Genomic DNA, 27,593 nt, shown 5'->3' on the forward strand with positions numbered 1-27,593 from the left:
ATGCTAGTTGACATCAATGATGATGAACAACCCAAGAAGAAGGTTCGACTTGGAACTCAAAAAACTCAATCAATATCTACTTACAATGCTCAATGTCCTATGAAACAAATATACCATTACAATGTCGTTCATGTTTTTCTTAAGTAACATGTTGAGAAAGGGAATGAAGATGGGTTGTATATTAACTGCATGGTTTTTGGCACAAACCATTTGGATATCATTATCGATGCAGGCACACGATGTTGAGAAAATTGTTGTCATTGATGTCAAGTCTACTCATTAATGTGAAGTGAACAAGTGAATACAAATTCAAGGGGATTTTGTTGATGATTATTACCAATGAGATGTAGCCTATCTTTGAAGGCATTTTGTCTACAATTAAATGGTTCAAATGCTCTTGTAGAGACCTTTATAATGGTATATGAAACTTGATCAAATTCCCAAGGCTTAGGGAGAATTTGTTTTTGAAGTGAAGGCATGTTTGAAAGTAAGAAAATGATTCAAAGAATCAAGGGCATCCAGGAAATCTGGGTGAAAACAGGTTAGCACACGACAGAAAGAGCCAGATGTCAAATTTATCCAGACTTATCTAAGAAGTGTGAAGTATCCATACATATTTTTATGTAGATAATCCAACGTTCTCATTATTATTTTGAATCTAGATTCATGAGAGGGAGATAGTTGTGTCAAGCTCCGAGAAGAGCGACGTTTGATGAGAAGGTAGAGATATACAACCATATAGGTATCCAAGGGTTGTGCAAGGTATCCATTCTAACAAATATCCACATTTCCATTAAAGGTATTTTGGTCACAGTTCTGAGTGTTTTTAGTTTTGTAGTGAAGGGTGTATTTAGGCACCCAGGCTTGTCGAAGGCATGCCAAAGAGTTCTGAAAGGAATGCCTCGTTACTAGATTTCAAGTAGAAATAGTCAAACCTCAACATTTTAATAATATTCATAGTTCCATTTGAAAGATATCTGGCTCATCCAGCACATCTGACTATTCAACAACTAGGGACTTAATGCATATAGACATTTAGTCCAAAAATAAAATGAACCGAATAATAGATTTTACGAAATGAACAGGTTAAGAATTGTAGGGATAAACAATGTTAGGTCCCTATAATACTAGTGATTCCCCCATTACTATTGTCATTGTATCCCTTATTGTTATTTTTGTGCCCTTATATTATTATTGTTATGTCGGCTTTGATTATATTGTGACCCCTTAGACTCCTATACATAGAAAGGAGGTTTTGTCATTTATATCATGCAAGAATTGTTCATTTGTGTAATGTAAAGGAGGTTTTCCCCTCGAAGAGGCTAATTTCTAAGGCATTGATCTATCATTTTTATCTTTTTGTGAGCTGGTTTCATAACATTTGTATCAGAGCTTTGGATTCTAGGGTTTCGCTACTCCAAAATAGGTCATCATGGCATTTTTTCTATAAATATTGTTCGCCAACCTTTCAGAAGCTAAAAAAAAACATTTGAGCCAAACTCTCGATGATCCTCGTGTCCAAATTTCAGATCTTATCTCGCTATATTTTTGGAGATATGATCCAAGTAAGTTATGGTTTTTGAACGCTCCTAAATTACATCCCAAACAGGCGACCTTGGGAAAATCATCATAACTTTCTCTCTGAGTATCAGATTAAAATTACATAAGATGTTACATAAAGAGGATGGATGTTAGTTTTTTGTGCATCATTTTTAGGTCTAAAGGTTTAAACAGTGACACGTGGCACTTCGTACAAGTTCTCTCTACTGAAAGAGTGTATAATCAGGTCATCTTGGGAGATTGGGCATAACGCTTTCTTGGAGAATCTAATTACAATCAGACTTGCGCTGTTGGAAAGAAGACTCAGAGGGCTAATACAACTCATAATTTTAGACCTTGGAGATCCGAAATTTCAAAGATACATTAGATACAATATTGAGCTCCTACAAAGTGAAAAACTATTTTTTGTTTGTTTGTTTTTTTTTTTTTTTTCCTTTGCATAAGTTTGGTTTGAAAATTAGTTTGAAGGAATTCAAAGGGTGTAGTGAAGCATAATTATCATTAATTGATGCCCCGAAGAAAGAAAATGGAAACACCTAGTAAGGAAGCTAAAATACCTAGCATGACACATGAAGAAGAGGAAGAAGTGCAACATGATATATCAAAATTACAAGACCAAGTGCAACAATATTCACTGTCACAAAAAGTAACAGAAGCTAATATGGATGGTTTAAAGAAATATGTGGAAGCTAAGATGGATAGCGTGGAAGCTAAGATCGATGGCATGGAAGCTAAGATGGATGGTTTAAAAAAAAGCGTGGAAGCTAAGATGGATGGTTTAAAGAAAGGCATAGAAGCTAAGATGGATGGTGTGGAAGCTAAGATAGATGGTTTAAAGAAAGGTCCGGAAGCTAATATGGATGGTTTAGAAGAAAAAATTAGAGGCAACATGGTAGATTTGAAGACATAGTTGACAAAGTTTCTACAAGAAATACTTACTAATGGCGAAAGGGTAGTAAAGGAAACTCATGATGAGAACAAAATAAATGTTAGTCATGATTTCAGAGACTCTTACATTGGATCAAAGACCCACCATGTTCCAAAGATCGATATGAGGAAGTTTGATGGCAAGGATCCTGTAACATGGATACTATAGATAGAGCAATATTTTTATCTCCATAATGTGAAAAACACACAAAAGGTACGCATTGCAACTTTATATTTGGAACCAAATTAGTTTGTATGGTATCGATGGCTTTTCTCTCGTAAAAAAATTGTCACTTAGGCAATTTTTAAGGATGAAATGATAGTACATTATGAGGATACAAAAAGCAACACTTTTTTAGCCAACTGATAAATCTCAAACAAAAGGGTTCAATGATGGAGCACATTGAGGACTTTCAAAAATTGAATATAAGGGTAAAAGATATTTGACAATAGCATAGGATTGATTTGTTCATATGGAATTTAAAGGATAACATCCAACATGAGGTTCACCTTTGGGAACCTAATTCATTGGAGAAGGCATTCAGGTTGGCAAAAAAAATGGAAAGAAAAATTATGGCAACAAGGAAGCCTACCACTCACAATTATAAATATGGAAGTGTTGTTGCCCCTAGCCTTCCACAACCTAAAAGGTTGACACCACAACAATTGGAAGAAAAAAGAGAAAAAGGGCTTTGTTAAAGTTGTGATAGCAAATACGCTAAAGGTCATAAGTGTGCTGAGAAGAAATTATTTTACATAGATTGTGAAGAGGAGGAAGAAAAGGAACAAGAAATGTCAAAAGAAGAGGATATACACCAAGAACAAACCCTATAGAAAGAAGAAATGAATCCGACCATATCTTTTAATGCATTGGCCAGAATTACCACTCCTCAAACTATCAAGATAGAAGGACATATCAAGAAGAAAAATGTAATAGTATTGATTGATTCGGGTAGTACCCATAATTTTATTCATTGTAAGATAGCCAAGGAATTGAATTGATTCCTATATCTAGCACCAGAGTGTCAAGTGATGGTTGCAAGTGGGCAAACGATAAATTGCTCTAGAAAGTGCCATAATATCAAGCTATCCATGGGAGAATATGTATTGAATAGCCCAATGCTTTCCATTCTAATGGGTGGTGATGATGTTGTACTAGGATTCCAACGGCTACAATCCTTGGGTACAATAGATTTTAATTTTCAAGAACTTTTCATGAATTTTTCTTTAGAAGGAAAGGAAGCTGAATTAAGGGGTATCGCAAGGAAACCAGGAAAGGTAATCAACTCTAATGGAATGACAAAGCTTCTAAAGAAATAACAATGAGGCATAATTGCATAAGTATGTTCACTAGAGGTTCCCACATCAAAATCATCTATTTCTCCAAATATCCAAAAAATCTTGGACAATCATTCAAAGGCATTTGAGACTCCCAAAGGTCTCCCACCTATTCGTGATCATGATCATGCTATTCGTTTTATTCCAGGAAGTGTTCCTCCAAACATCAGGCCTTACAAATATCCCTATGCCCAAAAGAGTGAAATTGAATGTATGGTTGCAGAAATGATAGAGTTCGTATAATTCAACCTAGTCAAAGTTCTTTCTCTACTCAAGTGGTATTGGTTCACAACAAGGATGGATCATGGAGAATGTGTTTGGATTATAGGGAGCTCAACAAGCTCACTATTAAAGATAAATTTTCCATTCCTGTCATTGATGAATTATTGGATGAGTTGCATGGATAAATTTACTTCACCAAGTTGGATCTTCGTTCAGGATTTCATCAAATCAGAATGAAGACTTAAGACATTCTGAAAACATCATTTAGAACTCATGAGGGTCATTATGAATTTTTGATCATGCCTTTTGGCCTTACCAATGCACCTTCTAGATTTAAAGTTTTGATGAATTCCATTTTCAAAGCCTTACTTAGAAAATTTGTGTTCGTATTTTCTGATGATATACTAATCTACAACAAGTCTTGGAAGGATCATGTTCAACATGTTGACATGGTTCTCAAACTATTGGAGGAGAAACAATTATATGCAAAAAGCTCCAATTGTTGCTTTGGAGTACAAGAGGTGGAATATATGGGTCATATTGTATCTCATGAAGGTGTTAAGATAGATTCTAGAAAAAATAAAACCATTAAGGAATGGAAAACCCCCACATCCATAAAGCATCTGCAAGGATTTCTCTGATTGACGGAGTATTATCACAAGTTTGTTAATAATAATGGGAGAATAACATCACATCTAGAGATGCATTTTCATGGACTCCAGAAGCAAGGATGTCCTTTTAACATCTTAAAGATGCAATGTGTCAAGCACCGGTCTTAGCTATGTCGGACTTCACAAAAACCTTTATTGTGGAATGTGATGCCCAAGGAAATGGAATTGGTGTTGTTTTGATGCAAGAAGAAAGATTGATTTCTTTTGAAAGTCATCCAATTAAAGTAAAGTATTTACAAAAAACTATTTATGAGAAAGAAATGTTGGCAATACTACATGCACTTAAGAAATGGTGAACCTACCTAATGGGAAGACACTTTAAGGTAAAAACAGATCATGATAGCCTTAAATAATTTTTAGAACAAAGATTATCTTCAAAAGAGCAACAAAAATGGGTCACAAAGATGTTGGGATATGACTTTGAAATCATCTACAAAAAAGGGAAGCAAAATGTTGTGGAAGATGCACTCTCAAGAAAGGATGAGGATGTGGAAGCATTAGTTGCGCCATTTCTATTATCCAACCAGATTGGATAAATGAAGCAAGGGATGAATGGAAGAATGATGAAGAAGTGTGGGCACTCATTCAAAAGTTACAACAAGATCCCAGTACATCTAATACATTTAGCTGGAAAAATGATTCGTTATGGTACAAATATCGCTTATACCTATGTAAGAATTCCAAACTCAAACAAAAGATTCTTATGGAATTGCACACCTCTCCCTTAGGGGGGCACTCAGGATTTCTAAAAACTTATGACAAGGATAAGAAGGATTTTTTTTGGGATGGCCTTAAATCAAATATTCAAAAGTTTGTGGAGGAATGTTTGGTTTTCCAACAAAATAAAGTTGAAACAATTAAGACCTCGGGTCTATTACAACATTTATCCATTCCAAGCCAACGTTGGGAGGAGGTTTCAATGGATTTTATCACAAGTTTACCCAAGTCTGAAGGAAAGAGTGTTATCATGGTGGTAATTGACAGACTTACCAAGTATACACACTTTTATTCACTATCTCATCTATTTAAAGTGAGTACAGTTTCTACTGCATTTATGGGAACAATTCAAAAGCTACATGGAAACCCAAATATTATTGTAAGCGATAGAGAGAGTAAAAAAATGTTAGAAGGTTATCTTCATTGCTTTGCATTCAATAAATAGACACAATGGCTCAAATGGTTGCCTCTGGTTGAATGTTGGTATAACAATTCCTTCCATACTACCGCAAAAATGACCCCATTTATGGCACTTTATGGATATCATCCATTGTCCATCATAACATATTTACGAGAAAATTCTAAGGTTCAGGCAATGGAAGATCACATCGAGCATCAACAACAAGTTCTCTAACTCTTAGCGGATAACCTCACTTTGGCGCAGAATAGAATAAAACAACAGTCAGATCAACATCGCAACGAAATAAGTTTTGATGTAAGTGATTGGGTATTCCTACAGCTACAACCATATAAACAAATTTCCCTCAAGCAAGATAAGAAGGATAATACATTATTACCAAAGTATTATGGTCCGTACAAGGTGTTGTAAAAGATAGGTACTATGTCATACAAATTGGAGCTTCCTATAGCGTCTTGAGTGTACCTAGTTTTCCATGTTTCATGCTTAAAGAAGGTTATAGGTCACAAGATCCCAGTTCAAACAATATTGCCAAAACTTGATGAGGAAGGAAAAATCATATTAGAGCCTGAAGAAGTCACAGAAAAAAGAACTCGATAGCTATGAAATCAATCAATTTCAGAGTATCTCATCAAGTGGAAGTACTTACCCGCTGAAGATTCCACATGGGAGGATGAGAATTTTATACAGAAGCATCCAGAACTACTCAAGCATTGAGGACAACACATTTTTTGAAGGAGAGGGTTATGTTAGGTCCTTATAATACTATTGATCCCCCCATTACTATTGTCATTGTATCACTTATTGTTATTGTTGTGCCCCTATTGTCCCCATATTGTTATTATTGTGCCCCATAGAAGCCCACTATTGTTATTTTTGTGCCCTTATATTATTATTGTTATGTCGACTTTGATTATATTATGACCCCTTAGACTTCTATATACAGAAAGTAGGTTTTGTCATTTGTATCATGCAAGAATTGTTCATTTGTGTAATGTAAAGGAGGTTACCCCACCGAAGAGACTAATTTCTAATGCGTTGATCTATCTTTTCTATCCTTTTGTGAGTTGGCTTTTGTTAGGCCCCTATACTACTAGTGTATCCCCTTATTATTATTAGTGCAACCCGCTTATTGTATTTTTTTGTTCCATGTTGTTATTATTGTGTCCCATAGAAGCCCACTATTGTTATTGTTGTGCCCATACAATATTATTGTTATGTAGGCTCTGATTATTTTGGGACCCCTTAGACTCCTATATATAGAAATGAGGTCTTGTCATTTGAAATATCCAAGAATTGTTCATTTGTGTAATGTAAAGAAGGTTTCCCCCTCGAAGAGGCTGATTTTTAAGTCCTTGATCTATCTTTTCTATCTTTTTCTGAGTTGGTTTCATAACATTTGGTATTAGAGCTTTGGATTCTAGCATTTCTCTCCTCCAAACAGATCATCGTGGAATTTTCGCTATAATGATTTCTCTACGAAGTTTCAGAAGCTAAAAAAAAAATTGTAGCCGAAATTGTTTTGAACCTCGAGTCAAAATTTTAGATCTTTTCTTTCTCTATTTTCGGAGATATGATCTGAGGAAACTAGGGTGTTTTCAAACTCCAGAATTCCATCTCAAACAGGCCATCGTGGTATTTTTGCTATAATTTGTTTTCTACGAAGGTTCAGACTCTAAACTTAAAACCCATTTAAGCCAAAATCATGGTGAAGCTAGGGTCTAAATTTTAGATCTTGTTTCACTATATTTTTAGAGATATGGTCCAAGACATTTAGGGTTTTTGCAGACTCCTGAATTACATTCCAAACAGGTGACCTTGGGAAAATATTCATAACTCTTGTCAGGACAGGGTAACTCCAGAATGGGCAGAGAAAAACTGATTGCTTAATTCATTAGCTAACTATCATTTATATACCTAAATGGGACGGATCAGTTCATCTTTTTGATGACTGTTCGCGTTCCAGTTCACCCATCCGTTGAGGATTAGGTGTCAACATTCCCCCCCTTAATCTGAAGGGATGTTGGTGAGTCCAAGCATCGTTTTGAATCTTTCAAGCTTTTCTCTTCCAAGCGCTTTGGTGAAGATGTTTGCAATTTGCTCGTTTGTGGAACAATGACGGAGATGGATTGTTTTGGCCTCAACATGATGTCGGATCAGATGATATTTAGTATTGATGTGCTTAGTACGATCATGGAACTTTGGGTTCTTGGCCAACTTTATTGCAGAGGTGTTATCAATCATGAGTGGAGTTGATTGTATTTGTTTTACCTGCAAATCTTCAATAATTTTCCTGAGCCACACAATTTCTTTCGTTGCTTCAGCTGCTGCCACATATTCTGCTTCTGTTGTGGAATCTGCTGGTACTGATTGTTTGCGTGATCTCTAGGAGACAGCTCTTGATCCAAGACTCATAGCATATCCTGAAGTAGATACCCCAGTTTCTTTGTCTCCATTGAAGTCTGAATCAGAGTATCCAATCAAGTTGAAGTCGTCCACCTGTGTATACTTGATTCCAAGGTCTTGAGTTCCCTTCAAGTACCTTAGAACTCTTTTTGTAGCAAACCAATGTCCCTCACAAGGCTTTTGCATAAACCTGGAGAGGATTCCAACAGCAAATGAAATGTCTGGTCTGGTAGTAGTGAGGTAGATGAGACTTCCTACAAGTTGTCTATACTGTGTTGCATCCTCAAATTCCTTTCCTTCAATAGATGTGAGCTTCAAGTTTTGTTCCATTGGAGTAGAAAGAGGATTGCACTCTGTCATGCCAAATCTATTTAACAAATCTCCAATGTATTTCTTTTGAGAAAGAAATATGGATTTTGGATGTTGGGTTACTTCAATGCCAAGATAGTAATGAACATAGCCCAAATCAGTCATTTCAAAAATTTTTCCTAATTCTTTCTTTATGGATGCAATATAGCTTTCATTGTTCCCTGTCATTAAAAGATCATCTACATATACCACAAGATATACAACTATTTTTCCAACTTTCTTGACAAATAAAGTTGCATCATCAAGATCAAAATGATTGAAGTTGAGTTTCAGAAGATGCTCAGTTAGTTTTTCATACCAGGCTCGTGGTGCTTGTTTGAGGCCATACAAGGACTTCACAAGTTTGCATACTTTATGTTCATGTCCTTTCACAGCAAATCCTTCAGGCTGGGACATAAAAACATTCTCTTTTAGATCTCCATTCAAGAATGCAATTTTTACATCCATTTGATGGACTTTCCAACCGTTCTGAGCAGCTAGTGCAAAGAGTGTCCGGATGGTGGCCCATTTTGCTGTGGGGGCAAAAGTTTCCTCATAATCGACCCCTTCCTTTTGTGCAAAACCTTTTTCCACAAGCCTAGCTTTGTGCTTGTCAAGTGAGCCATCAGCTTTGTACTTGTTCTTGTAGACCCATTTGCAGCCAATTGGTTTGGTTCCAAATGGAGGATAAACCAGCTTCCAAGTGCCATTCTTTATGAGGGAATCATACTCCTTCGGCATCGCTTCTTTCCATTCATCATGAGAAGCAGCTTCTTTGAAGGAAGTTGGTTCAAAATCTTAGACAAGTTCAATTCACAATCATAAGTAACATCCATATCAACAGGTGAATTAGAGTTATCTACATCACCTCCATCTTGTCGGTTTGTATTTCTGGTTCCTATTTTTCCAATTTCATCAGGATGAACACTTTCAAGTGTCTTTGTCAGCCACTTTGGGGGACCTTTCTGAGATGGTCCAGGCTGCTCTGTTGATTGAGTTGGGACTGAATCAAGATTGAGTCTCCCAATTTTATCAATTACATCACTTAAAGGATCATCCAGTGTTGGAGTTTCATGCACGGGAGATTGTTCTTCAGAAGAAGATTCCACATGTTGTTCTAGTATAGGAATCCCCCCTTCAAGATGTGGAATTTGATTATCAAATTCTTGAAATGATTTTGTTTTTGCGAATCTATCCAAGCGATCAAGTTGCCGCTCAACAACATTGTCAGATTTGGATGATTCAAGAAAAATGACATCTCTAGATACAACAAACTTTTTATTTACTTCATCATAGAGACGGTATGCTTTAGAGGTGTTTGAGTACCCCAGGAAGATACACTTACGACTTCTAGCACCAAGTTTGTTTCTAGATGGACATCTATTCTTTATATATGCAGCACATAGAACAACATCAGCCCAAAACATTATCTTTACATTTTTGAAGTAAAGCATGGATCGTACCATATTCAAGATTGTTCTGTTCATTCTTTCAACTACACCATTCTGTTGAGGATTATAAGGCACAGTTGTTTGATGTTTGATCCCATGTTGGCGAAGATAGTGTTCAAATTCATTTGATGTATATTCTTTTCCATTATCAGTGCGAATAGACCCAATATGAGATTGTGCATCATTTTCAATCCATTTATGAAAATTATTGAATGTTTGAAAAGCATCAGATTTGTTCTTCAATAAATAAACCCAACACATTCTGGTGTAATCATCAATAAATGTCATGATATATTTATTTCCATTTGCAGAAGGAACAGGCATTTTACCACATAAATCTGAATGAATGAGTTCAAGCTTCCTATGTGCTCTTGAATGTGAATCATGAAAAGACTGTTTTCTATGCTTTCCTAGAATGCAAGCATCACATTGCTTATGTTTTCTAGGAATTGTAGGCAAACCAGCAACACCATTTTTTTTCAACAAGCAGAGACTATCATAGTTTAAATGTCCAAATCTAGCATGCCATAATAAACTTGACGGAAGTGTATCTTCTTCATGATGAGAAATATATGAGAAATGTTGTGCACGAGCAGAGGTTCCTTGCAGTTTAAGAAGTCTTTCTTCTTCTATACCCCTCATGACAAGTGAGTGGTCAGATGCCTTTCTTACCTCAAGCTTTCCATCAAACATATGAATGGAGTGACCTTGCTCGCAGATGTGGACCAAGGACAACAAGTTTCTCTTGAGCTGTGGGAGATATAGAACATGATCCAGAAGAAAGTCTGGAAGACCAGGCAGTTTAAGCCTAATTGTGCCAAGCCCTGATGGCTTGATTTTTGACTGATCTGCAAAGTATACTGCTCCATCAACATTGTCAGTAAAATCTTCAAAAAAATCTTTCGTATGAGTCATATGACAGGTTGCTCCTGAATCAAGCAACCAATCATTTTTCGAAGAAGAAAGTGAAGCATTAAACAAGTCTTCATTTACTCCAATGTTACATTGTGCCTCAATATAGTGAGCAGATTCAGGTGCTTTACCTTTGTCCGTGTCATCAGTTTTACCTTTCTGCTGATTTCTTCTCTGCTCAATTTTGTCCCATGGTAGCTTGCATGTAGAAGCATCATGTGATCCATTTCATTTGCAGCGAATGCAATGCAGATCTGCCTTTTCTGCTTGAGAATTTCTGCCCCCCCTGCCTCTGAAGTATCTTCCTCTTCCTCTTCATCCACCTCTTCCTCTTGTAGAATCTGGAGCAGGATGCTTTTCTTTATGAGCAAGGCAAACAGTCTCTTCAGAAGATTCAGGGACTGTTTTCTTTCCAAAGTCTTTCTCTCTTTCAGCAAACTTTTTCACAAGAGACTCAAAGGTTATGTCTTTAAGATTTCCATTTGCTTGTAAAGACTCAAGATAATTGGAGTAGGTAGGATAGAGTGCTTTGAGAAAGGCAATAAGAGAGATATCCAGCTCAACCTTAGTGGATTTAATATCATGCATTATAGACTTTATTTCAGATGCAAGAGCAAGGGGATCATTATTTTTCAGTTCAAGAGTGAAGAGTTTAATCATGAGCTGAACAACTTCAAGTGCAGAATGTGAATCATAGAGTTCTTTCAAATTTTGTAAAGATTCAAAGGCAGTGGAATAGGATGAAATATGACGACTTACTTCTTCATTTACAGATGTTGCGATCAATGCATAGGCTTTGCTGTTCTTTTTTTCCCAAATGACAAGTTCTTTATCTGATGTAGGCTGCACAGGGTCTGTGTCTTCTTCTCGACACACACTCCTTTCCACAACTCATTGTAGATGAAGGTGTGTTTTACCATCCGAGACCATTCAGAATAGTTCTCCTTGCCAGTGAGAACTATTCCTACCATAGAAATGATTGAATGCATTCTGTAAAAAAAATACTTCTGCTAAAAAAACTTTTGCTGATAAGAAATTTCTGCTGATAAAAAACTTTTACTGATGTACAGTGAAATTGTACTCAAAAGATTTCTGTGGGAAATAACTTTGGTTGTTTAAAAATAATCAGTCATTCACCGCGAGCTCTACAAAGTTGGAGCAGCAACGGTATTAACCACGAGCTCCACAAAGTTGGAGCAGCAACGATATTACAATTTCAAAGTTCACTGAAAAGACTAAAAAATCACCATAAATCCCTTTGATTCTCTAGACCTGAGCCCATAACCAGATTACACTCATAAATGATGTACTCACTAAAAAACGTTCAATGCAAACCATCCTTGTGGGTGTTAACAGCAAGCTCCCAAGAAGCACATAGCAAACTCACACGCCGCAACATAAATGGATTTAAATCACTAAGTAAATCGATATGAATTTACTGCACACTACAAAATTAACCACCGGATGCCAATGGAATGTGGTTTATGCACGTTCTCGAATATCAGATGGTGTACCACCTCTTGTTTCTCGTCATGTCCTTGAGATTTTGACATACCTCGCTAAAAGTCATTTCTACGTTGCTGAACTACATGGAGTCGTTTCCAATGTTGGAGTCGACATCTCAAACATCTACAATATCAATCGAAGAGAAAGGCAAGGGAATGTTCAATCAAATCTGCATCATCACTTGCGCCCATGCATATTAACTTCTCTTGACTTCGCATATCCTTGCTGTCGTGGGTTCGGCCCCTTCTTGACGGCTCTTCCTCAGGCCATTTTGGCACGGTCATTGTTATCAGTGATGTTATCACCAAATTACCAGATGTAGCCGAGTCGGAGTCTCAGAATATTGTAGGTCGACCGCAAGGAATGTACATCAATACAAACCCTACCCTGTTACTGGGCTTGATTTTTTTTTAAATGGTTTTCACAGTAATATTCAACAATATGGAGTACAACGGAAGCACGCTGGAGGTCCACGGAACTGATAGGTTTGATCAGACACAGCGCGAGTATGTTGTAGTTGGAGGAACGGGCAAATTCAGATTTGCTCGCGGTTATGCAGTTGTTACCACTGAGTCCCTCTCTGGCCAGGACAGTGCGTATTCAATATCAAAAAAAACGCACATTCAACAGCGCATAACTATGGACAGTGCGCAGTCTCAGGACAGAGGCGCTGAGGACACAGTGCGTATTCAATATAAAAAAAACGAACATTCAACAGCGCATAACTATGGACAGTGCGCAGTCTCAGGACAGAGGCGCTCAGGACAGAGGGCGCAGAGAATCAACATCATTGAGACGCAGGACAGAGGCGCTCAGGACAGAGATAGGAGTTACAACTATTTTTAGAACCTGGGACCTGTGCTCTGATACCATGTCAGGCCAGGGTAACTCCAGAATGGGCAGAGAAAAACTGATTGCTTAATTCATTAGCTAACTATCATTTATATACATAAATGGGACGGATCAGTTCATCTTCTTGATGACTGTTCGCGTTCCAGTTCACCCATCCGTTGAGGATTAGGTGTCAACAACTCTCTCTGAGAATTAGATTTAAATTTCGTAAGAAGTTACAGAAATAGGACGGATTGTACCTTTCTGTGCATTTTTTCAGGTCTGAAGGTCGAAACAATGACACGTGGAAAGTCGTACAAGTTTTCTCTATTGAACCAATCTATAGTCAGGTTATCGTAGGATATTTGGCATAACTATTTATTGAAGAATCCAATATTGATCAGACTAGTGGGGTTAGAATGAGGAATGTGAGGGCTACCACAGGCCCAAATTTTAGAACTTGAAGATATGAAATTAAAGAGTTACAGTCGTTTAAATATCAAGCTCCTAAAAGAAAGAAAAAGAATGACTCGAATCAAGAAAATAGAAACACCTAGTAAGAAAAATTAGATGGATGATTTGAAGAATGTGATCGATGCTAAGATAAATAATTTTATATGTGCCATGGAAGCTAATATCAATGGTAGGGAAGCAAATTTGAAGAAACACATGGAATATTTGAAGAAATACATGGAAGGTTTGAAGGAAGGTGGGACAAAGCTACTACAAGAAAGGCCTCCTAATGACAAAAAGGTAGTAGAGGAAACTCATGATAAGAAGAACATAAATGCTAATCATGATTTTATAGAATCTAACATTGGATTAAAGACCCACCATATTCCAAAAATCGATATAAGGAAGTTTGATGCCAAGAATCTATATCACAGTGAAAGAAGTTTTTATGTAGGCAATTGGGTATTTTTACGGCTATAGCCATACAAACAAACGTCCCTCAAGCAAGCTAAGAAGGATAATAAATTATCACCAAATTACTATGGCCCTTACAAGGTAATGCAAAATATTGGTACTATGGAATACAAATTGGAGCATCCTGCATCTTCCTGAGTTTCCCCATTTTTCCATGTTTCATGCTTAAATAATGTTATAGGTGACAGGCTCCTAGTTCAAACAATATTGCCAAAACTTGAAGAGGAAGGAAAAATCATAGTGGAACCTGAAGAAGTCACGGAAATAAGAGCTTGAGAACTATGAAATCGATCAATTTCAGAGTATCTTATCAAGTGGAAGAACTTAAATGCTGAAGATTTTGCATGGGAGGAGGAGAATTTTATAAATAATCATCAAGAACAACTCAAGCATTGAGGACAAAACTTTTTGAAGGAGAGGGGCATGTTAGGCCCCTATAGTACTAGTGTAGCCCCTTATTGTTATTAGTGAAACCCCCTTATTGTATTGTTTTTCCCCATGTTGTTATTATTGTGCCCCATAGAAGCCCACTATTGTTATTGTTGTGCCCCTACAATATTATTATTATGTAGGCTCTGATCATATTGGAACCCCTTAGACTCCTATATATAGAAAGGAGGTCTTGTCATTTGAATCATCCAAGAATTGTTCATTTGTGTAATGTAAAGGAGGTTTCCCCCTCGAAGAGGCTGACCTTTAAGTCATTGATCTATCTTTTCTATCTTTTTGTAAGTTGGTTTCATAGCAATTTCATAACAAACAATGGTTATGACCATGGTTTCTCAAAGCAATGGTGCTACCATATGCTAAAGAAAATTTGGAATTTGAGCGCTAAAATTAGAAAAAGAATAATTGCGATCTGAACACCAAATTTGGACAAACAGTCTAAAGAAATTAGATTTTTGTTTTTAACGTAGAATGTAAAACATTTTATTCACATGTATAATGAGAAGAAAAGTTGTTGAAGAATGGCTTAACTAATTGAACATTTAAAGAATGAAAATATGAGAGTGGTTGAAGCAATTATGAAGAAAAAAACTAATATAAAACATATATGAAGCTTAAATACAAGCTAAATTTTAAAATAGAAATTTATCTAAGAATAGAAGCAACTATAAATCTTTATATGCAGCAAAAACATTAGCGAGAAAAGACATGAGTAGAGACAAATATGTGTGCCTGGGCTGAAGAGAATACCTAAGAATGAGAAATTTATGAAAATTTATGAAAGAAGGATGTAAAAGGTTGTGAAAGTAGGTACTTACACAACAGGGAGTTGGTTCTTCCTTCATGTTGGTGCCTGTAAAAATCAGCAAGTTGGTGCTTGCAAAATAAAAAGGAGCTTGGAGCCTTCTATAGGTTCTAGCCTACACAAATTGAATCTTTACTTGGCATCCTAATAAAAAAGAAATTATGGTTTTCCTCTATTGGGATTCCATGCTAATATCTTGTGTCCATACTTTATTAGATTGTTTTATTGTTATTTATTACTATGTAGGTAAGTATTTTTACTTTGAGAAAGTAATTTTTAAAACAATTAAAACACTGATCATCCCCCTCGTAGTATTTTCCTGGTTTCTAACAATTGGTATTAGAGACAAGTCCCTTCAACGATAGTCTAATAATTGGAAGGTAGATCTGAGATGAATTCAAGCTAGGATGGAAGTCACACCAACAAGGCTCCTATCTTTACCATAAAAAACTATCCATTCTATAAGTTAACAATGAGGACTTACGTACAATCTCTTGGTTCAAATGTCTAGGAAATAATCCGAAATGGCTATGCAAAGCCAAATATCATGATTAACAAAGATGATAAGCTTGAATTCACTTATAATGTTAAATAAATGAATGCACACCTTGATGGATTGTCTGAATATGAATTTGTAAAAGTTATGAAATTCACAAATACCAAAGAAATATAGGGCAAGATGAGCAGTTTCTATGAAGGAGACAATAAAGTAAAGAAGGATAAAATTCAAGGCTACAAAATGAAGATTGAATATTAAAGATGCATGAGGATGAGGAAACAACTAAATTATTATTTAGAGTGGATGAAATAGTTAATGTAATAAGGGGACTTTATGAAACAATAAAAAGTTCATTTGTAGTTCAAAACATGTTGATTTCACTCCCTGCAAGATTTAATGTCAAGGTGTCAGCCATTGAGGAAATTACAAAGATCAACACCCTAATGTTATATCAATTGCATGGAATGTTGACAACCTATCAAATGAGAAATTCAAAAGGTATAACTACATCAAAGGTGGAAGCCTTCAAAATTGAAAAAAGGTCCAAAGAAGATCAAGATGACTCAAATCGCGGATCAGATGAAGAGGAGGCAAAATTTGTCAAGAAATTTAAGAGAGGATCTGGAAAATACAAAGGTAAGTGACCTTTCAAATGTTTTAACTATGGTAAAGTATTTCACTATGCATCTAAATGTCCACAAAAGAAAAAAAATAAAAATGAAAATGAACATAAGGATAAATATAGAAAAGTATAAAATGATAAGGATATCAAAAAGAAGAGTGTCTATACTCAAGGTGATAACAGTTCCTCGAAAGATGAAGATGAACAATCCTATGATGAGGACATATCTAAAAGAAGTACAAAAGAGTCCATGCTCATGGATTTTAACACTATAGAAAAAGAACATGTAGAATCAGATGAAGGAGTGGTTGAATTATATTTGGAAGGTGAAATGATTAGTGCTTTAGAAACATTTCAAAGGCTAAGGAAAAATAATAAGATGCAAAAAGAGATGTTGGAAATATTTGAAAAAGAGAAAGGTGACTTTGAAAAATTGGCAACTATTCTTCTAAAAATCAAGGAAACAAAGAAGATTGAAGATACTTTGCTGGAACATCTGAAAAACAAAGCCAAGGAATGTGAAAAGCATGAGGAGGGGGTAGTCTCCCTTAGAAAAGAGTTAGAAAAGGCTACATCACAACTCAATCTAAATCATAAATTTATCAAGGATCTAGTAAGTTGGATGAAATTGTGAGTGTCCAAATATCCCCTCATACCAAGACCGGTTTAGTCTATGAAGGAGAGAAATGCTCAAAATCACTTGAAGACAAGGAACCCTTCAGCCTTGTTGATGAAATCAAGAGACTAGACAAAGTTAAAACTACATAAATTGATCACAAACCACAAGAGATGCAAAGAAAAAAGAATACAAAAAATATAAAAATGGGTGCAAATAAAAATCAACAACAACAATGCAATGCAAGTTACAACCATTCAAGAAGATATAATGTTCAACCAAGAAATCAACAAAGATATTTTGTGACTCAAAGAAGAAGCCAACAAAAAATTAGGAGACAAATGGTTCCTAGGTATGAGAATATTTTTCATGGTTATTTCTTTACATGCAAAACTTATGGACATATAGTTGGAATTTGTAAATCATACTTTAAAATTATGCAAATAAGAAATCATAGCTACAAATCCTATCAACCAAATAGGAGAGTTTCCAACTTAAAAAGGAATGTTATTAGGGACAAAAACTCATTTTCCTCTTTGTTTTATGTGATTAAATGTTGTAACTTCCATAATTATGGGCATAAGACAATTAAATGTCATATTAAAAAATTTAGACCAATTCCTGAGATCAAGCAATATTTAGAAGAACCCAAGGTATGGAAACAGAAAAAAGGAAGGAAGTAATGAAAAATGTGGCATTGTGTTGTATGCCCAAAATCAAGGAAGTCAATGGTATGTAGATAGTGGGTGTTCAAATCATATGTGAGGTGACAAGAATAAATTATTGTCTTTAAAAGAATATAAAATAGGCAATGTCACTTTTGTAAATGATGCTCTATGAAAAATCATGGGCAAAGGTATAGTTTCCCTGGTAAATGGAAAAGGAAAAGCTAAGAATGTGCTCTTCGTACATGGACTGGAATAAGAAATTAGGGCTAAAGTTAGAAAAATAACAATTGCAGTCTGAACACCAAATTTCGACAAACAGGCTAAAGAAATTAGATTTTTGTTTTTAACAAGGAATGTAAAACATTTTACTCACATGTAGATTGAAAATAAAAGTTGTTGAAGAATGATTTAAATAACTGGACAATCAAATAATCTAAATATGAGAGTGGTTGAAGCAATTATGAGGAAAACAACTAATATGAAACATATATGAAGCTTAACTAGAAGTTAAAATTTAGAATAGAAAATTAGCTAAGAATAGAATAAACTATAAAGATTTATATGCAACAACAACATTGAAGAGAAAAGACATGAAAGAGACAAAGATGTGTGCCTTGGGCTGAACAGAATACCTGAGAAGGAGAAATTGATGAGGTAATATCTTATGAAAAAGCCTTGGATTTGAGTTTGAAAATTTATGAAAGAAGGATGTAAAAGGTTGTGCAAGTAGGTACTTACACAATAGGGACTTGGTTCTTCCTTCATGTTGGTGCCTATAAAAATCAACAAGTTAGTGCTTGCAAAAGAAAAAGGAGCTTGGAGTGTTCTAGAGGTTGTAGCCTACACAAATTGAATGATGTAATTTGAAGTTGAAGCTTTACTTTGCATCCTAATAAAATATAAATTATGGTTTTTATCATTTTGGTTTCCATGCTAATAACTTATGTTGAGACTTTATTAGATTGTTTTATTGTTATTTTTTACTAGTATCTAAGTATTTTTACTTTGAGAAAGTAATTTTTGGAACTTTTAAAATACTGATCACCCCCCTCACAGTATTTTCCAGATTTCTAACAATTGGTATTAGAGCCAAGTTCCTTAAAAAATAGTCTAATAGTTGGAAGGTAGATTTGAGATAACGTCTAGCTAGGATGGAAGTCACATAAGAAAGATCCTATATTTACCAAAACAAACTATGCATTCTATAATTTAAGGATGAGGACTTACTTACAATCTCTTGGTGCAAATGTCTAGGAAATAATATGAAATGGATATGAAAATATAACTATCATGATTAACAAAGATGATAAGCTTGAATTCAATTATAATGCTAAAGAAATGAATGCACACCTTGCTATATTAGCTGAATATGAATTGGTAAAAGTTATGAAATGAACCACTACCAAAGAAATATAGGACAAGATAAGTAGTTTCTATAAAAGAAACAATAAAGTAAAGAAGGATAAACTTCAAGGCTAAGAAATGAAGATTGAATATTTAAAGATGCATGAGGATGAGGAAATAACTAAATTCTTCTTTCGAGTGGATGAAATAGTTAATGTAATAAGAGGAATTTATGAAATAATAAAAAATTCATTTGCAGTTCAAAACATGTTGAGTTCACTCCCTGTAAGATTTAATGCCAAGGTGTCAACCATTAAGTAAATTTCAAAGATCAACACACTAATGTTGGATAATTGCATGGAATTTTGACAACCTATCAAACGAGGACTTCAAAAGGTAGAACTACATCAAAGGTGGAAGCCTTCAAATCTGAAAAAAGGACCAAAGAAGATCAAGATGACTCAAGTCACGGATGAGATGAAGAGGAGGCAATTTTTTTTAGAAAATTTAAGGGAGGATCTAGAAAATACAAAGGTAAGTTACCTTCCAAATGTTTTAAATATGGTAAAGAATTTCATTATGCATCTAAATGTGCACAAAAGAAAAACAAGAATGAACATGAACATAAGGATAAATATAGAAAAGTACAAAATGATAAGGATATCAAAAAGAAGAGTTTCTATACTCAAGGTGATAACAGTTCCTCGAAAGATGAAGATGAACAATCCTATAATGAGGACAAATCTAAAGGAGGTACAAAAGAATTCATACTCATGGATCTAGACACTATAGAAAAAGAACATGTAGAATCAGATGAAGAAGTCACTGAACTAGATTTGGAAGGTGAACTAATTAGTGCTTTAGAAAAAATTCAAAAGCTAAGGAAAAAGAATAAGATCCAAAAAGAGATGTTGGCAAACTTTGAAAAAGAAAAAGGTGACTCTAAAAATTTGGCACCTATTCTTATAAAAATCAAGGAAGTAAAAAATATTGAAGATACTTTGTTGGAACATCTAAAAAACATAGTCAAGGAATGTGAAAAGCACGAGGAGGGGGTAATATCCCTTAGAAAAGAGTTAGAAAAGGCTACATCACAAGTCAGTCTAAATCATAAATTTATCAAAGGATCTGGTAGGTTGGATGAAATTGTGAGTGTCCAAATATCCCCTCATATCAAAACCAGTTTAGGCTACGAAGGAGAGATAAGCTGAAAATCAATTGAAGACAAGGAACCCTTCAGCCTTCTTGATGCATTCAAGGGGCTAGACAAAGTTACAGCTAAAAAAATAGATCACAAACCATAAGAGATGGAAATAAAAAAGAATAGAAACAAGATAAAAATAGGTGCAAATAAAATCAACAACAAAAATGGAATGCAAGTTACAACCATTCAAAAAGATACAATGTTCAAGAAAGAAATCAACAAAGATATTTTGTGACTCAAAGAAGAAGCCAACAAAAAATTAGAAGACAAATGGTTCCTAGGTATGAGAATAATTTTCATGGTTATTTCTTTACATGCAAAAATTATGGACATATACTTGCAAGTTGTAAATCATACTTTAGAAATATGCAAATAAGAAATCATAGCTACAAATCCTATCAACCAAATAGGAGAGTTTCCAATTTAAAAAGGAATGTTCTTAGGGACAAAAATTCCTTTTCCCCTTTGTTTTATGTGATTAAATGTTGTAAATTCCATAATTATGGGCATAACATAGTGAAATATAATATCAGAAAATTCAAACCAACTCCTGAGATCAAGCAAGCTAAAGAAGAACGCAATGTATGGCAACAAAAAAAGGAAGAAAGTAATGAAAAATATGGAATTGTGTTGTATGCGCAAAATCAAGGAAGTCAATGATTTGTAGATAGTGGGTGTTAAAAGCATATGTGAGGTGACAAGAATAAATTCTTGTCTTTAAAAGAATAAAATATAAGCAATGTCACTTTTGTAAATGATGCTCCAGGAAAAATCATGGGCAAAGGTATAGTTTCCCTGGTAAATGGAAATGGCAAAGCTAAGAAGTTTCTCTTTGTATATGGACTGGAATAAGAAATTAGAGCTAAAATTAGAAAAAGAAAAATTGCAATTTGAACACCAAATTTGGATAAACAAGCTAAATAAATTAGATTTTTGTTTTGAACAATGAATGTAAAACATTTTAGTCACATGTAGATTGAGAATAAAATTTGTTGAATAATGATTTAACTAATTGAACAATTAAAGAATGCAAATATGAGAGTGGTCGAAGAAATTATGAGGAAAACAACTAATATAAAACATATATGAAGCTTAACTAGAAGCTAAAATTTAGAATAGAAAATTAGCTAAGAATAGAAGCAACTATAAAGCTTTATATGCAGCAACAACATTAAAGAGAAAATACTTGAATAAATACAAAGATGTGTTCCTTGGGCTGAAGAGCATACCTGAGAAGGAGAAATTTGATGAGGTAATATCTTATGAAAAAAAAGCCTTGGATCTGAGTTTGAAAAATTATGAAAGAGGGATGTAAATGGTTGTGCAAGTAAGTACTTGAACAAAAGGGAGTTGGTTCTTCCTTCATGTTGGTGCCTGTAAAAATTAGCAAGTTGGGGCTTGTAAGAGAAAAAGGAGCCCATATCCTTCTATAGGTTGTAGCATATACAAATTGATGTAATTTAAAGTTGAAGCTTTATTTTTTATCCTAATAAAAATAAATTATGGTTTTTCTCGATTGGGTTTCCATGCTGATATCTTGTCTCCCAACTTTATTAGATTGTTCTATTGCTATTTATTACTATGTAGCTAAGTATTGTTACTTTAAGAAATTAATTTTTAAAATTGTTAAAACATTGATATCCCCCATCTTAGTATTTTCCTGATTTCTAACAATTGGTATCAGAGCCAAGTTCCTTCAACAATAGTCTAATAACTGGATGGTAGATCTAAGATAATTACTAGCTTGGATGAACAAACTATACATTCTATAATTTAAGGATGAGGACTTACAATCTCTTGGTGCAAATTTCTATGAAATAATATGAAATGGCTATGCAAAACCAATTGTCATGATTAAAAAACATGATAAGCTTGAATTCACTTATAATGTTAAAGAAATGCATGCACACCTTGCTAGATTACCTGAATATTAATTGGTAAAAGTTATGAAATTCACTACTACCAAGGAAATATAGGACACGATGAGTAGCTGCTATGAAGGAGACAATAAAGTAAAGAAGGATAAACTTCAAGGCTACAAAATGAAGATTGAATATTTAATGATGCATTAGGATGAGGAAATAACTAAATTAATCCTTCAAGTGGATGAAATAGTCAATACCATAATAGGAATAGATGAAACAATAACAAATTCAATTGTAGTTCAAAACTTGTTGAGTTCACTCCCTACAAGATTTAATGCCGAGGTGTCAGCCGTTGAGGAAAAGCCAAAGATCAACACTCTAACATTGGACCAATTGCATGGAATGTTGACAACCTATCAAATGAGGACTTTAAAAGGTAGAACTACATAAATTGGTAGGTTTGATGCAAGAGAATATGAAGGAATATTTATAGGATATTTAACTAAGAGCAAGGGTTATAGATGTTACAATAAAATCTTAGGAAAAATAGTTGACAACATTGATGAAAGAGCGAATGATTCTATTCCTCTCAAAGGAAACAAACCAACATATAGCAGCTCGAATGCACAAGTCAACATTGAAGATGATTATGAAAACTTGAAGTAGAAGTCAATGAAGAGGAAGGGAGCCCTCATCCAAAATATCCCTCAAGCTATGTACAAAAGCATTATCTTTTGAATCAATTTTTGGAAATTTGGATATATGAATCCAATCTAAAAGAAGAGTGATGAATCCCACCCAATTAAGCACATGTTTCTATGTTGTCTATGATTAAGCAAGCCAAGATGAATATTGGGTAAACACTATGAATGAAGAACTAGATCAAATCAAGAAAAATAAGACTTGGGAATTTGGTTCCAAGACCAAAAAAAGAAAGGTTTTGGCACCAAATAGGTCTTCTGGAATCAATTAAATGGGGATGGATAAGTGGTGGGAAAAAAGGAAAGATTAGTATGCTAAGATTCAAGGTTTAGATTCTTATGAAACTTTTTCTCCTATAGCTATATTAGAGGCTATTATAATGCTTTTGACATTAGCTAGTCACAAAAATTTCAAGGTATATCACATGGATGTGAAATTAGCTTTCACGAATGGTGAGCTTGAGGAAGAGATTTACATTGAACAACCTAAAGATTTTCAGTTATCAAAAAAAATTGAGGAAGTATGTAGGTTGAAAAAGGAATTATATGGACTTAAACAAGCACCTAGGGCATGTTGTTCTAGATTAGATAAATATCTGCTACAACATGGATTCAAAAAAAGTCCAACGGACAACAACTTGTATTTTGAATCTGAAAATGAAAACATTTTAAATGTTGTTGTTTATGTTGATGACATCATTTTTGGTAGTCATGCAAATGCACTTATTCAAAAGTTTGTAGTTGATATGCAGGTTGAATTTGAATTTCCATGCTTGGGGAACTTTTATTATTTCTTAGTTTACAAATTACACAATCAACAAGAGGGGTATTCATCTCCTAGGAAATCTACCTCAAAGAAGTGTTGAAGAAATTTGGAATGGAAGAATGCTCATTTTTCAATACCTCAATGGTCAGTGGATGTAAGCTCAACAAAGATGACGAGTCACTTGAGGTAGATCAAACAATGTACATGTCAATAATAGGCAACCTCTTATATTTAACATCTTTTAGACTAGACATTATTCAACTAGTTGTTGGTGTTGTTTCTAGATATCAATCAACCCCCAAAAAAAGTCATCTCTTAACAACCAAAAAAATATTCAAATATTTGATAGCTATAATGGATTATAGGTTATGGTATCCATGATGTAAAAACTTCTCATTAGATGCATATACAAAGGTTGATTGGGATAGAAATATAAATAATAGGAAAAGCACAAGTGGAGGTGCTTTCCATCTTGGGGAATGCTTAATGGATCTGTTGAGTAAAAAGAAAACATCTATATCTCTTTCTAATGCTGAAGTCAAGTACATTGCAGTTGCAACTTGTTTCACATAGATTTTGGGGATGAAGAAAATCTTATAGGATATGAAGATAACTTATTTAGATCCTATTCCCATTATTCGTGATAACAAGAGCGCTATTAGCATATTAAGAATATTGTTTTGCATTAAAAACCAAGCATATTTCCATAAAGTACCACTTTCTTAGAGAACATATTGCCAATTAGAATGTGAGTATGGAGTATATTTCCACAAAATAACAAGTTGTTGACACTTTTACCAAGCCCCTTTCTTGAGAACCTTTTGAGTATTTAAGGCAGAAGTTGGGAGTAATTTCTCTCCCCTCTCTTAACTAGAATTCTTCACAAGAAAATAGGACAATTATCCAAATAAATGCAAGGATATATGAATATTAGATATAAATTTTAGGGTGACTTAACATGTATGGAGGAGTAGAATAAACTTTGGGGGAGTTCCTAAACCCATTGCCATTGATGTCAATGGTGGAGAGTGAGCAAACATTGGCATGATGTGATGCCTTGTGGATATTGATACGAATATATTAAGAGGGAGAGGAAGAAAACATTTGCAATGTATGATGCAATATGGTTATTGGCTTCTTAAAATAAAAGGGGGTGAGCAAGAAAAAAAACGAAATTGGAGAATGTGCGACTAGTAGCAGGATCAATGTGGCCAAGTGATGGAGTTTCCATCAATGAATTGCAATGTTTGGTAGCAACCTTTGTTGGTATTTCCATTAATGTCAGATGGGGAGATTGTTGAGAAAAGTGTTGTCATTGATGCCAATTCTAGTCATTGATGTCAAGTGAACACTTGAATACAAGTTTAGGGGGGTTTTGTTGATGATTATTATTGATGAGATTTATCTTATCTTTGAAGGAATTTTGTCTATAGGTAAATTTCTCAAATGCTCTTGCAAAGACCTCTTTAACAGTATGTGACACTTGGTAAAACTTCCAAGGATTGGGGAGAAAAAGTGTATTGAAGTAAAGGAAAGTTTGGTAGTAAGAGAAGGATTCAAACAATATCGAGCACTCGGGAAATCCCTGGTGCAAACAGGTTATCGCATGGAAAAAAGAGTCAGATGCCCTATTCATCCAGACTTATTAGGGAAGTACAAAGTATTCAAAAGTTTTTGTATTCAGATAATTCAAGGGTTTAATTATTATTTCGTATCTAGATTAATGTGTGATAGAGAGTTTTGTCAAGGTTCCAAAAGAGTGAAGTTTCACATGAAGGTTGAGATACACAGCCATCCAGGTATCTGGGCGTTGTCTAAAGTAACCATTTAAAAAAATTTCCAAATCCAAACTTCCATTGAAGATCTTTTAGGTCACATTTCTGAGTGTTTGTGTTTTTGCACTGAAGGGTGTATCTAGGCATTTGTTCCTGCTAAAGGCATGAAAAATAGTGACAAAGAGAATGCTCAAATACCATATTTCAAGTAGAAATAGTCGAAGGTCAAGGTTCCAATATCAATCACAATTCCATTTGAAAGAAATCTGACTCATCTAACTCATCTGATTATCTAGTGATTTGAAACTTCATGCATATATACATTTAGTCCAAAAATAAAATGAATCAGATACTAAATTTTATGAAACGAACAAGTTAGGCACTAGGGATAAATATTTCTTATAACCTATGGTTTTTTAGAACAAAGGTGTTATTGAAAAAAAAGGTGCTAAAGCAATTTTGGCATTTGAGGACCAAAATTAGAAAAAGAATAACTGTAGTCTCAACACCAAATTTGGAAAAACAAGTTGAAGAAGTAAGAGTTATGTTTTTAACAAGGAATGTAAAATGTGTTATTCACTTGCAAATGAAGAATAAAAATTGTTGAAGCATGAGTTAACTAATTGAACAATTAACGAATGTAGAGATGAGAAAGGTTGAAGTAGCACTGAGGAAAACAACTATGGGAGGCCCTGGCTTAAATACAGCCCTAGGTGCCTCTTGGTGAACAAAGATCATTCCATATTACAAGATGGATATGAAGCCTAACTAAAAGATAAAATTTAAAATAGAAAATAAACTAAAAATAGAAGTGACAACAACATTGAAGGGAAAAGACATGAACAAAGACAAATATGTGTGTCTTGGGCTGAAGAGTAGATCTGAGAAGGATAAATCGATGAGGTAATATCTTAAGAAAAAGAAGCCTCAAATACGAGTTTGAAAATTTATGAAAGAAGGATTTGAAAGGTTGTACATGTAGGTACTTACATAACACAGAGTTGGTGCTTCCTTCAGGTTGGTTCCTATAAAAGTCAACATTTTGGTCCTTGCAAAAGAAAAAGGAGGTTGGAGCATTTTGTAATATGTAGCCAACAAAACGGATGTAATTTCAAGTTGAATCTTTATTTTGCATCATAATCAAAGAGAATTTGCGATTTTTCCTGGTTGGGTTTCCACATTAATATCTTGTGTCCAGACACTATTAGATTGGTATGATGTTATTTATTATTGTGTAGTTGAGTATTCTTACTTTGAGCAAGTACTTTTTAAAATTGTTAAAATACTAACACAATATTCACTTCTCAAGTTTATGATCTTTCTGTAGTATTTCTACACAAGGATTGGATTATGAAATAATGGAAAATAATTACAATATCAATGCCATTATTGTTGCTACCAATGGAAGTTATTTGTTGTTATGTTGAAGGGAACACCCTATACTACACAATCTTATAGTCATTGATTATTTTTCTTTCAAATGGATTATTAAAAGGTGGAAGGAGGGATTTTATGTCACGTCGATGAAAACTACTAGGAATCAATGGGGTGTGATCATGTCTCATAATGAAAGGTTCTTATATCATGTTGTGGAACTTTATTTTCTTTATCCAAGTGAAGGAGTTAATAGATGTTGTGATAATGTATATAGCTACAACTTGTGATCAAGTTTCTTTATGCTAAGTGTGCCAGAGGGGAAACTATAATATGAAACACAAGAGACATTTCGAACATCAACTTTTCCTAGTATTCATGTTAAGGAGAAATTGTCCAAGAATATTTATATTGTTGTATTATGTTATGGACACAATATCTTAATATTATTTGTTTCATTGGATCCCTTTTAGTATTTTAGAAGTGATACACTAGTTTTTAGCATTCAAGATGGAGCAGAACTAGAACTATTGGTGCTGACATTTATAGCAATCATGAGTGTGATTTTATCATCTATTGGTCACAACTTTTAATTTTGTTGAATTTCAAGATTGAGGAAATTTTAGAAATTTCATAAACGCTCCTCAAATTCTACATTTTGGTGAGAGACGAT

General features: G+C 34.4%; 1 pseudogene; it reads left to right on the forward strand.

Annotated features, from left to right (window-relative positions):
* On the forward strand, nt 1-27,393 carry LOC149187717 (casein kinase 1-like protein HD16 pseudogene; annotated as a pseudogene).
* The last annotated feature ends 200 nt before the right edge of the window (nt 27,394-27,593 follow it).

The sequence above is a fragment of the Pinus tabuliformis genome, chromosome 3_1 (genome assembly GCF_031772625.1).
Source record: "Pinus tabuliformis cultivar Carrire ecotype Pingquan chromosome 3_1, CPIR1, whole genome shotgun sequence".
In the NCBI taxonomy this organism is placed as follows: domain Eukaryota; kingdom Viridiplantae; phylum Streptophyta; class Pinopsida; order Pinales; family Pinaceae; genus Pinus; species Pinus tabuliformis.